At 44.8% G+C, this 12,916-nt stretch overlaps 1 pseudogene; it reads right to left on the bottom strand.

Annotated features, from left to right (window-relative positions):
* The window catches only part of LOC111958142 (calcineurin-binding protein cabin-1-like), an 81,451-nt pseudogene that overhangs the window by 61,144 nt on the left and 7,391 nt on the right, over positions 1-12,916 (bottom strand).

Genomic DNA, 12,916 nt, shown 5'->3' with positions numbered 1-12,916 from the left:
AGTACAAAGTGACTGTAGCTGAAGTCAATTTGTTGACATGCAAGGGGTACTCCTTTTAAATCAGCACTGATGTTTTTATTAGATAGTGGAGAGGTTGGGTTAGGCAGAGGAATGGCCATTCAGATAGAACAAATCGCTGACAAGACATTTCCACCACTGCCTTTTTTGAAAAGCTGGCCAACTCTAGCCACAATGTGAAGCTGTAAAAACCCAGTGCCAAATGATCGGAGATTACAGGCCCTCCTGCCAATCCCTGACTTCCTTAATGAGTCTCACACTGACGGTCCCAGCCAATGCAGGTTTAGCCTAACTGTTTCTGGGAGCAAAAGACATGCAGAGGCTTTAGTAGAAGGGTGCAGTTCACCCTCGTACAACTGTGATTCTCCCACAGGGCCACATCATAGTGTTATTTTCAGTGTTTCAATAATGTATCATAGCAATAAAGTTGGTCCAGGCATTTGGCATCTCTCCTGGACCAGCTATCAGGAAAGATCAGCAGACATCTGTTTCAGCAGGGAAGGCCTTGTACATTAAGTTCCATACCAAAGTCAAGTGATGTGGACAGATGTAAATGATCATATTTAATGACAAATTTATGAAAGCCATCTGAATTTTTTAAAGGTTCTGCACAAAGAAATCAGAGGTAGGCTATTTAATTTCTCAACTATCCATCCACCACACATTCCTGTTACAATAGGGCAATTCAACGTAACAGGATGATGCTGAGACTCAGATTTTTCACTTAAAAATGTAAACCAAACAAAAACCAATGATTGCAAAGTTTAAAAAATAAATGACTCTGCATCACTTTCTTACCGTGGAATTTGCCCAATAATAACCCATATCCTGAATTTAGTATTAGCTGAGAAACGTACGATAACATTAGCTTGTAATTCAAACCCCAGAAGAAGTAGGATTTGTAGTGAAAAACAAACAGGGTTGTCACTTATTAACCAAGAGGGCTATAGACCTGAACAGCCACAATGCTGCCACTGGTCTGTAACGCTGAGCAGTGGGTAGTTACTTGACAATTTAGCAGAACAGCTCAACTCCTTGTTTTCATTCAACTCCAAAAGGAAATTATTTATTTCACTTACCTTTAGGACATACTCACTTCTTAAAACAGGTGCAAGCTCTGTGATTGAGATTCTTCATCCATTTTTGTCAAGCCTAAAACACTGGGGCAGTAAACTACAGCCAGTCAGGGGCCCAGGTCAGTCTACCTGACTGAAAGAATCCTAACCTAAACATGAAAAGCATGCTCTGACAACAGCTACATAACGGTCTCAATAGGTTCATAAAGAGAACAACAGTTCACTAATCTGTTATCAATGACCAAAACTCTGCCCTGGAAATTGGTTAACCCAACCTCATTGAATTGGGATCAGCAGTCCCATAGGAGGGTCTGACTGGCAAAGTGCTGACTGTAGGGCGTCACGACACTAAACAGTCTCGCTGTGCCAAACCTGGCTGAGAGAGCACTGTGCTGCTGCCACCCACACACACCTCTGCACACAGAGCCTTGTGTCCAATGCACACTCTGCCGTTTCACATTAACCCCACAGGCAAACTAGCACAATTGATAAGAGGAAGTCAGAGTCCAAGCCAAACAAACTACAGACATACAGTTCTTAGAAAAACACCATCTATTTGAATACCAATATACCATACCTGAGGAAATGGTGTAAACTAGATTCATGGTTTCAGATCTGAGGGTTTTAAATGTCAAAGTTAATTGCAGGAAATGCCACTGATAAGAGTAGGGGTGAATATTCCTGTCAAAACATTCTGTGAATGAATGTTAGCGAACCATGCATGATATGGAGGGAGGGTGGACAAACTAACCTGTTGGGTCTTGCTGTTGATGTAGAAGGCCAGACGGTAGAGGTTCTTGTCGTGCTGAGGGAAGCAGCTCAGGAAGAGGAAGACACTACGGACACACATGTCCACCAGCATGCGGGCAATGCTCAGTAGGGAGGGCCTTTGGCACCTCGACCATCTCTGGAGGGGGATCTGGCCACCTAGTGTAGCGGCTCCTCCAATCGCTTGTAGGAGTCTGGGGGGGGGGGGGGGGGGGGGGGGGGGGGGGGGGGGGCGTTGGGGGGGGGGGTGGGGGGGGGGGGGGGGGGGGGGGGGGGGGGGGGGGGGGGGGGGGGGGGGGGCTGGTGAGAGGACGAGGCCTTTGGTCAGGTGGATGGAACAGGCAGTGGATGAGAGCAGGGATCTATGGTTGGCTTTAGCGCATCAGCCTCAGGAACTGTCACTGACATGGTGTCTACTACTTCTTGGTCCTCCAGCAAGATTACGTCCCGTCCTCGTTGCTTTTTCCCCCCAACGTGAACCTTGAGGAATTCAGGGTTTAAAGAGATTATCAAACATTAACATGACCCATTCTCAATATGTCCTACCCTCTCTATAACACAACATTTATTGACTTCCACAATATCACTAAAGAACATCCCATTTAGGAAATAATAAAGCTGGTGGTCGGGTAGAATGCATTTCCATTACTGCATTTCAGGATAAAACAAAATCCACCTATGTCTTCAACTGTAGGCTGGCCCTCCTTGATGGGGGTGATGTTCTCAGATGAAGAGGCACTGCCCTTCCCAGACTGAAGCTTAACATGGCTACTGTCCTGGGAGCTGGCGGGGTCTGTGAAGGCATCCTGGGTGGAGTTGGAGTCCGACAGCGTCACCACCACGCTGTCCTGACTGCGCTCTGCCAGGAGTAACAAACACAGGTCATGTGGCCAACTGAGCCTGGCCTGGCCGCCAGTCACACCCATGGCCCATCCTCTGGGTTCTCAAGGGATCAATCACAAAGCTGTTAAGGTTACCATTCAGGAATAAAATAGGTATGTGGATCCCAAGAATGAAAGGGGGTAAGTGTGTATAGTAGTGTAAATTCTCTATACACATCAGGATCATCAGCAGGAGAGCCATTCTAGTAATCATACAAACATAAAAGCACTAGACCTTAGTCAGCACCCAAGCCAATGAAGAACTAGGTGCCTGCCTTCTTCCTAAGCACATTGTGCAACCTCAGCAAGAAGCTGCAGTCCTCTGCAGACAATAATCAAATTAGCAGGAGGGAAACAGTTCTATGAAAGGAGCTCTGGGGACTTGTTAAAGGCCTCCTGTAATTAGCCCAAAAATGTAGCCAATAGAGGTGTTGCAAGAAGGATTGCCCCTTAAAAAGAAAGTGTGGGGTAGTGACGAAGTTGTGAACATTGTGGAACTCATTTCGGGACACCTTTACATTGAATAATTGTTTCCCCTAAAATTGTGCATATCACTAATGTCCTGAAGATGGATATAAGAGCAGTTTGTGGGAGGGACTTAAGTTCAGTACAATTCAGGGATACCAGCCACATTGGACACCTGGGAATCATGTCAAGTTCTGGGGTGACTTAAAAGATATCGGGAGTTTGTTTTAAAACACCCCCAAAAAAAGCTACATTCCTGATTTGACAATAGTACTCCTCGTAATTGCTGACTGTTACCATGACGCGTTTCAAACAGGCATTAAGCAAGAAGGGCTTGGCACCCACTGGCAAACCTGCCTGCACAAGGTGGTTCATTTCTGCCATCTAGCTCAAAGGATGTGTGCCAATGAGGTGTCAAACACATTCTGACTGATTTGGCGTTATATCATCATATCAACTGAACACAATTTCAATGGAAAACACAGTAACTATAGCATTGTTTTCAAATACAATCAAATAGGTTAAGATCTTTGTTGCAAACGTAAGCCAACACCAAAACACAAGTCAAATAGTAGCCCACGGTCCAAATTACACGGCACACCATTCAGTGGATCGTTTGAGAGAGGACTGAATTTGTCCAGTGACAGCATTATTCCTTGGGATCTACAGGCAGAAACAAGCAGGCAGGAAAGAATCCGGAAAGGGTGACAGAAAAACTGGCAACATGGGCAATATGGCTGCATTATTCAGACATTCAAACTAGACAGGGCATAGGGGAAAAACAAAATGCCAAAGGCTGTTTTTACAGTATAGTGGAAAAATATTTTGCAAAGCCATTTGTAATGAATGGTCAGTTTGCATTCAATATACACAACAGCATTTATTTAATGACATCGTTTCACTTGTGGCAAATATTTGTGTTCACCCTTGACGTCTTTGCAACAATGTAAACAATACACAATGCTGCTGTGAATATAATTTCAGTTATGGGACATACTGGAGAAAAGGTAACCGGAGCCAATTGTACATTACTGTATGTAGCCCTATGTTTCTAAGGGAAAAGCTACTAAGAATACTGCTTCATACATTGCATTTCAGCTTTTTTCAGGAACATATTAGGCAAATCTGGCCTCATTTCCTACTAAGTTTGAACTGACACACAAACACACTTATTTGTACAGTGTTGTTACATGATTGCTTCCCCTCTGTAAAATATGCTCTTAAAAATGGTTCATAAATTGAACCGTAGGTTTAGTGCACTGAGATGTGGCACATTTAAAAGATGCAGAATACACACTGTGGTGAAGGAGAAAATCAGCTCACCACCAAACATTGGGAGGTAAGAGTAAACTGTGTGTCCCTCATCACACTACCATCATGCAATGTTAAGTGCTAAAATGTAGAGCAAAGTTGCATCAGTGCATTAACTGATATCATATTGTGTTGGTAATTCATTTTGAAAAGCTACCTCTTTTATACTGAAGGATTTGTAACCCTGCGCTTATATTGTCTGTCAATATCGTCTATATTTGGACAGTATAGGTCTAGTAAAGTAGAAGAATTTAAATGACTCTTTACAAGGTGAGTGATTCACCCCACTCTGGTATTTTAAAACAGGACATTAATGTGTACTCTAAATGCAGCCCCTTCTCCACCCCTCCCTACTATCCCAACTGACAGGTAACACTCAAGCAGCACTGCAAAACAAGCACTAGACTTTGGTTTAGTAATGAAACTTCACACAGTGAGAGGCATATTACAGAAACCAGTTCCTTGTCCCTCGTTCAGTTAAAAGTGTCAGAATAGCTACCAAACGTTCCTTGACACATAATATTTATATCAAGACAAACTTGGGACAAGTAAACTGCCTCCCTCTAAGTGTCCTGTCAGTGTGACAATCTTAAATTCAGCTCAGTCGTTTCAAGTGAACCTGTAGTGAGATGTCATTGCCAGAACAATGCAACAACTGTTCCCTGGGATCAGGTAAAACCTCTCAACGGAAGCCTGGCTGTGTCTTGCCTGTGGCTCTGTGTTGGTCATATGAGTCTAGAGTCAACACACTAAAAGCCTGCTGTGTCCAGAATAGAGCCATCTTTTACTGGCCATTACCCCATTTAAAAGACACCACATCTCACAGAGAACATATCGATATCCAAGTCTAAAGCGATAGCCAGCAAGCTTGCATTCTTTTCTATAAATAATATAAATAAATAATTGCCCTGCTATGATTTGATGAGTAAGAATAGTCATCAGAAAAACCTGATGAAATCAATAGCTAAAAAAGGTCCAGTGCATCCGGTTTTATCTCAATATCAAATCACTTCTGGGTAACAATTAAGTATCTTACTGTGATTGTGTTCAATTCAAATGAGAAACAAAAATAGCTTTGTAGCAAAGAGCAATTTCTCAAGCAAGAATGCTGCTAGCACTGTCCAGGAGTGGTCTAAAAAGGGAGGGGAAAACTGAAAGTGAACTGTTATTGGCAGAGAGGTTTGGAACTCTTTCTTATTGGCAGGCCACCAAAATAGCCTGAAATTGCAGGCTCTTTTTAAACAACTCACACTAAAAAAGGAAATTATCACAATTTCCCATCTCATGGTGCTCCCGAGAGGCATCACTACAGACCCTGGTTCGATTCCAGGCTGTATCACAACCAGCCGTGATTGGGAGTCCAATAGGTTGGCGCACAATTGGCCCAGCGTCGTCCGGGTTTGGCCGGGGTAGGCCGTCATTGTAAATAAGAATTTGTTTTTAACTGACTTGCCTAGTTAAATAAAATAAATAATAAAAATAGTGTGGATATATATAAAACAAAGGAAAATCAAGTTGACTGCATTGGTCTTTAAAATTAGAAGCTAAAATCAAAACTTTATCAAATCAAAAGCCAAGAAGACCTATTCTCAATCTAAATGGCTTCATAAGAGGTGATGAGAACCGTCACTCTCCTCACCCCAACCTGGGCTTGAACCAGGGACCCTCCGCACACAGCAACAACAGTCATCATCTAAGCATTGTTACCTATCACTCCACAGCCCTTGCAGAGCAAGGGAAACAACTACTTCAAGGTCTGAGCGAATGACATCACCGATTGAAATGCCACTAGCTCGCACTGCTAACTAGCTAGCCATTTCACACTGGTTACACATGGAGACAAGCTCTGCTGAAGTTACAATAGAAAACAATGATGTCATCAAAAGGAGAAGTAAGGGAAATGGGAAAGGAAAAGAGGGTGATCAGCACAAACTTCTATATATTAACACAGGCCAGGACGCCCTCTGCCAAACTCTACCTTCACACCTCTGTTTGCCTAAACTAAATGCTGTTGCATTTTTATAGAGCAGTAAAACAATATCCAAATAACCTGAGATGCCATATTGCCCATTTCCCCATGATATCCCAATCACCCAGTGCTAATGGAGTCATTACTGGAACCAGAATCATCATAGTGATTATCCTTCTAACCCAGCGAAGAATCGGCCCAACCCCAGAGTCTAGGACTGGGACTGTACCATCAGCCTGCAGCTCCCCCTACTGTTTCCTCGTCTGCCGCCGCCGGAGGCTGTTACGTTTGGTCTGCTGTTGCCGCCGCCGAAGGCTGTTACGTTTGGTCTGCTGCTGCCGGAGGGTGTTACGTTTGGTGTGCTGCTGCCGCCGGAGGGTGTTACGTTTGGTGTGCTGCTGCCGCCGGAGGGTGTTACGTTTGGTCTGCTGCTGCCGCCGGAGGGTGTTACGTTTGGTCTGCTGCTGCCGCCGGAGGGTGTTACGTTTGGTCTGCTGCTGCCGCCGGAGGGTGTTGCGTTTGGTCTGCTGCTGCAGGGTGTTACGTTTGGTGTAATCGTGGTCGACCGGATTGGCCGTGTAAGGTGGGGACGTCAGACCTGCGGCGTTGGATGACAGAGCAGTGGGAGTCCTCGTCCATCATGGAGAGGGTTATCTCCCTGAGGTGAGAGGGGGTGGGGAGAAAACAAAAGGTTGGGCCAGAGGGGGGGAATTTCATGCGTTTCCTTTTGGTTTGTAGTCGAGTCACAGAATGAGTTTTATAAGAAAGAGCATAGATCCCAGGCTAAGGTCCCTCACTTTTCATTGGACCTGGACCGGCCCTTCTCTTCCCCCCTGGCAAAGGGTCCAGTGGCCACCTCAGCCAGGATGTTGAAGATCATGCTCCAGGTCCGGTTCCTCAGACTCCAGCAGCTTGAGGAGAGTGGCGCTCAGATGGAAGTACAGCTAGGGGGAGAGAGATGCCAGAGAGTCACACAGCTTTAATAGAGTTATACTCTCTCTATATATCTATTATTGAACAAAAGACTAGACCTAGAAACCCTTTGGTTTAAAACATGTGTACCTCCAAGGCCTCCATAGACAAGTCAGGGGAATTGTGGTAGTGTATCTGGAAGCCTCCTTGTGCAGATAATGTGCTGCCTGCATGGGAAGAGAAAGAGACGAGAGAGCATCAGATCCTCATCTGATGGCTGTTACTAACACAGGCTGAAAAGCTGGTTGCCATGGTCAATATCTTTCAATGGTCAAATGTCAGCCTTTAATGTACTGGAAAAACAAACAGATATATAGTGATTCTAGTGTAAGCTATAGAATGGAAGTACTGGGTCTGGAGGTGAATAAGCAGTGAAGGTAACAGGGAAACACATACAGACAGAGCTGCTTCATCGGACCTCTGACTTCCCAGTTTCCCTATAATTCACATCCCCTTCCCCCTCTTCCACTGTACTGACCCCCATGAAGATGTCTGCTCCGTTGAGCCCTAGGGCTCCCCTGTCTGTATAAATCTAGTCTGCAAGGCAGACCTATGAATCACTTGAGTCCACAGATCGTTTCCCCTGCTGTGCACCTGTTTGTAGAGCTGGATGTATTCCAGGGGTGGCTGCTTGCGTTTCTCAGCCATCTTCCCCAGCATGCAGTGAATGAACCACTCTTCCTCATCCCCCTCACACCGAGAAGCCCCCTGGAAACACGTCTCCAGCATGGTCTCTCTCCTCCATCTGAAATACACACACACACACTGTTGACAGTAGCGGTTATAGTGTGAGTTCTCTCTATTAGACAGTTCAATTTACTGAACAATGAACTCACACAGCATGACCAGAAGTGACATCCATTAAGTTTAGAAAAGTAGAACACAAAACAGTGCATATGAGTATTCTATACACTGGTTGTCCACTGCACTGGTTTGATGACCTCGGAGGGAAGCTCGCTCCTCCACTGTTTGAGTTGGCGTGAGGTGAAGGAGTACAGGGTGTAGGACATGGTGCCGTACTCGATCCACAGAGCCAGGTTGGTGCTGTCCATCTCCAGGGCCCTCTTAAAGCAGTGCTTCCACATGGGGCCATCGCTCTTCAGTTCGTTGCAGTTTCTTGTCCTGGATGGGGCCATCGCTCTTCAGTTCAATAGAGTTTAACTTGTCCTGGATGCGGCTGGCCCTCGCCAGAGCCATGCCAGCCCACGAGTCACCCCCCAACACACACACAGCATTGAGCATGCCAAGGAAATGTCATTATCTTCATGACATGAAATTCACTTGTAAGGTAAAATACTTAAAGCAACTCAAGGTAATATGAGTATCTTAAAAAGCACAACCACAATTGACTTCCTGACCTGTTTTGACACTGACCTGTTTGGATGTCATGCACATAGAACTTAACGGCCTTGGACTGCTCCTTGTTCTCAAAGTAGTAGTCAGCCAGGAGGTAGATCTCATTGACAACAGGGGGTGCTGGAGCGCCCCTCTCAGGAAGGCAATGTACCGGCTCCTGGGTGGGAACACAACGACTGGATGATCTACTATGCTGCTACTGTCAGGTCTGACAGCAGTCTTACAGATTCAACTAGAATCTGATACATGTAGCGATCCTCTCTAATCCTGATTTGAGATGATGGGTTCTGACTAGTACTCCCAAGTCTCCCATTTAGATCAATGTGTGATTTATAAAGGTTCCAGCTATTGTGTGCAGGTGCATTCAATTTGTAAATCAGACATGTAACTGCCAAAATAAAAGGAAATAAGGGATGCAAAGTATATTGAAAGCAGGTGCTTCCAAACAGCTGTGGTTCCTGAGTTAATTAAGCAATTAACATCCCATAATGCTTAGGGTCATGTATAAAAAAAATGCCCAGTTGCCCATTATTCTGGCTACCATGGGTAGAAGAGATCTCAGTGCGGGGTCTCAAAAGGAGCATAGGGGGTTTAAAGTGTGTAGGTGTCAGTCAGTCACCAGATCTCAAACCAACTGAACACTTATGGAAGATTCTGGAGCGGCACCTGTGACAGCGTTTTCCACCACCATCAACAAAACACCAAATTATGTAATTTCTTGTGGAAGAATGGTGTCGCATCCCTCCAATAGAGTTCCATACACTAGTAGAATCTATGCCAAGGTGCATTGAAGCTGTTTTGGCGGCTTGTAGTGGCCCAACACCTTATTAAGACACTATGTTGGTGTTTCCTTTATTTTGGCAGTTACCTATATATTTCAATGCATAATGATTTGTACAGTGTCATCACCTATAATGAATGGTCATAACGTGATGTATAGGCCTAAACAGCAGGGTTATGGTCAATTCCAATAAATTTACTCATGAAGTGAAGAATTTACATTGAAATCAATTCAAATTTCAACAATCTTTAAGTTACGGAATTGGAATGAGACTTCTGAGTGTTTGAATTGGAAATTGAAATAGTTAAAAAAGTCATCTTTGGAATTCAATATTTGTACAGTTCACAGTCAATGGAATTAATGCACAAAAACGGACCTCTGGATATGTTTAAAAATCATTTCAATTTGTATTACTATATTTCTAGTATCGCTAGGCTATCTAAACAGTGACATAATCGGCCTGAAAGCCTGAGGGAATTTGGATTTGTGGATAATATTGAATTGGGAATTGAATTCAGAGTGACCTGGAATTTAAATTGAATTTACAGGTAGAGGGAATTTAATTCTAATAGAATTTACGGAATTAACCCCAAATCTGCTAAACAGTTCTACATGACATGTAAAGTCAGGCTGTGGCTACATCCAGTCAATTAGCATTTGTGACTCATAAATGCCCTGCACTGACCTTTAAAGGTGGTGAGGGTAGGTAGCAACACATCTGCCACGCTGATTCTCAACACTGGAGCCCCCCAGGGGTGCGTGCTCAGTCCCCTCCCGTACTCCCTGTTCACCCACGACTGCATGGCCAGGCACAACTCCAACACCATCATTAAGTTTGCATACGACACAACAGTGGTAGGCCTGATCACCGACAACGACGAGACAGCCTATAGGGAAGAGGTCAGAGACCTAGCCGGGTGGTGTCAGAATAACAACCTCTCCCTCAACGTAAACAAGACTAAGGAGATGATTGTGGACTACAGGAAAAGGAGCACCGAGCACGCCCCCATTCTCATCGACGGGTCTGTAGTGGAGCAGGTTGAGAGCTTCAAGTTCCTTGGTGTCCACAACAACAAACTAGAATGGTCCAAACACGCCAAGACAGTAGTGAAGAGGGCACGACAAAGCCTATTCCCCATCAGGAAACTAAAAAGATTTGGCATGGGTCCTGAGATCCTCTAAAGGTTCTACAGCTGCAACATCGAGAGCATCCTGACTGGTTGCATCACTGCCTGGTACGGCAATTGCTCGGCCTCCGACCGCAAGGCCCTCCAGAGTGTAGTGCATACGGCCCAGTACATCACAGGGGCTAAGCTGCCTGCCATCAGGACCTCTATGCCAGGCAGTGTTAGAGGAAGGCCCTAAATATTGTCAACGACCCCAGCCACCCCAGTCATAGACTGTTCTCTCTACTACCGCATGGCAAGCAGTACCGGAGTGCCAAGTCTAGGACAAAAAGGCTTCTCAACAGTTTTTACCCCCAATCAGACTCCTGAACAGGTAATCAAATGGCTACCCGAACTATCTGCATTGTGTGCCCCTCCACCCCTCTTTTACGCTGCTGCTACTCTCTGTTTATCATATATGCATAATCACTTTAACTATACATTCATGTACATACTACCTCAATTGGCCCGACCAACCAGTGCTAACATTGGCTACCCGGGCTATCTGCATTGTGTCCCGCAACCCGCCAACCCCTCTTTACACTACTGCTACTCTCTGTTCATCATATATGCATAGTCACTTTAACCATAGCTACGCGTACATACTACCTCAATCAGCCCGACTAACCGGTGTCTGTATGTAGCCTCGCTACTTTTATAGCCTTGCTACTGTATACAGCCTCGCTGCTGTTATTTTTCACTGTCTGTTGTTTTTATTTCTTTACTTACCTATTGTTCACCGAATACCTTTTTTGCACTATTGGTTAAGTAAGCATTTTACTGTAAGGTCCACACCTGTTGTATTCGGCGCACGTGACAAATAAACTTTGATTTGATTCCAGCCGTGCCCTCGGTGTAGGCGGACACCTCATCCATAGTGAGGATGGGAGTGTCACTGTAGGACACAATGCCAGAGATCCTCTTCAGCAGGTTAGCCAGGTCAGCAGACACCGTGCTTATCTTGTAGCTATCAAACTGAGGCACTCTTGGGCTTAAAGTACTGGAACATGAAGAGGGCGTGGCTCCAAAGGAGTTCCACCTGCTCTCCATAGAAAAACACAGTTAGTTATGATGATAAGCAAAACATTTATAGTGTACTGTTAAAACAATCCTAGTACTAACGCACGCATGCACACACTTTTAAAAACTCGCCACCAAAGAGTTTGCCCTAAGATTCAACTCTTCCTAAGTGAAACCCTGGTGATTCCCTCTAGCATGATAAGGGACTAACAGCACAGGCTGGTACATTCTGATGCAGAGACAGTCAGATAATTAATCTCATTCAAACTCCCTGAAAGTGAATCAATTGCTTTCTTCCTCCTGTATTGACCTGCTCGAGTGGAGTTCCTGGGTCGTATGACTCAGTGGACCAACCAGTAGTTAATTAGTCGGGGGACTGCATTCATTAACTAATGAACCTTGTCCCTTTGGAACAGAGTCTATTCATCATGCAATTACAGCGTATCACAGTTACACTACAAGCCAATCCCAGTGAGTAAACAACCTAATGTGAAATTGACCGCCACCTAGTGGCCAGTTGAACACACTACATGATCTCTATTAGCTAATCCTCAGAAATGTGAATGGCATTGAAAGATTGACAGTCAGTAATATGACATTAAGAGGGTTGGGTGTTTGACCAGTTGAGCAGAGTGCTCCTCTTGATAGCGGGCCATGATCTTCTTGCTGGGGTAAGCATACAGGCAGTAGAGGCACTGCTCCAAGCCCATCTCCATCTCCTCTTTGTAGGGATGAGTATCCTCCGCTTTAGAGGGAGACCGCTCTTTCTCCAGAACACGAACCTGAACCATGAACATGAAGACAACAATGAGGTTAGTTCTATCCTGATTAAACTTTGACCTAAACTAATTAAAACCATATCATAGGAAAACAAAAACAGAGAATTGACTGAGCTGACGGAGGATGTCCACACAATCTCAGCTCTGTTGACCGACTCACATAGCACCTGAACAGAGCTCCATCTGAGTTGCAGCACCAGGAGCGGTGGCCCAGGTACTCGCCGTGTTGAGCAGCATCAGGGAGGAGGGCAGAATGGGGGTGTTAGAGTTATCTGAAGAGAGTCACAGGAAACAGCAAGACATTTTAGGGCTTCCAGCATAGATTTAAATAGGGCATTATAGCAGTTATGAACA

Source organism: Salvelinus sp. IW2-2015, linkage group LG33 (assembly GCF_002910315.2).
Source record: "Salvelinus sp. IW2-2015 linkage group LG33, ASM291031v2, whole genome shotgun sequence".
Lineage (NCBI taxonomy): Eukaryota > Metazoa > Chordata > Actinopteri > Salmoniformes > Salmonidae > Salvelinus > Salvelinus sp. IW2-2015.
The sequence above is the reverse complement of the archived record's forward strand: the minus strand, read 5'-3'. Positions and strand labels throughout refer to the sequence as shown.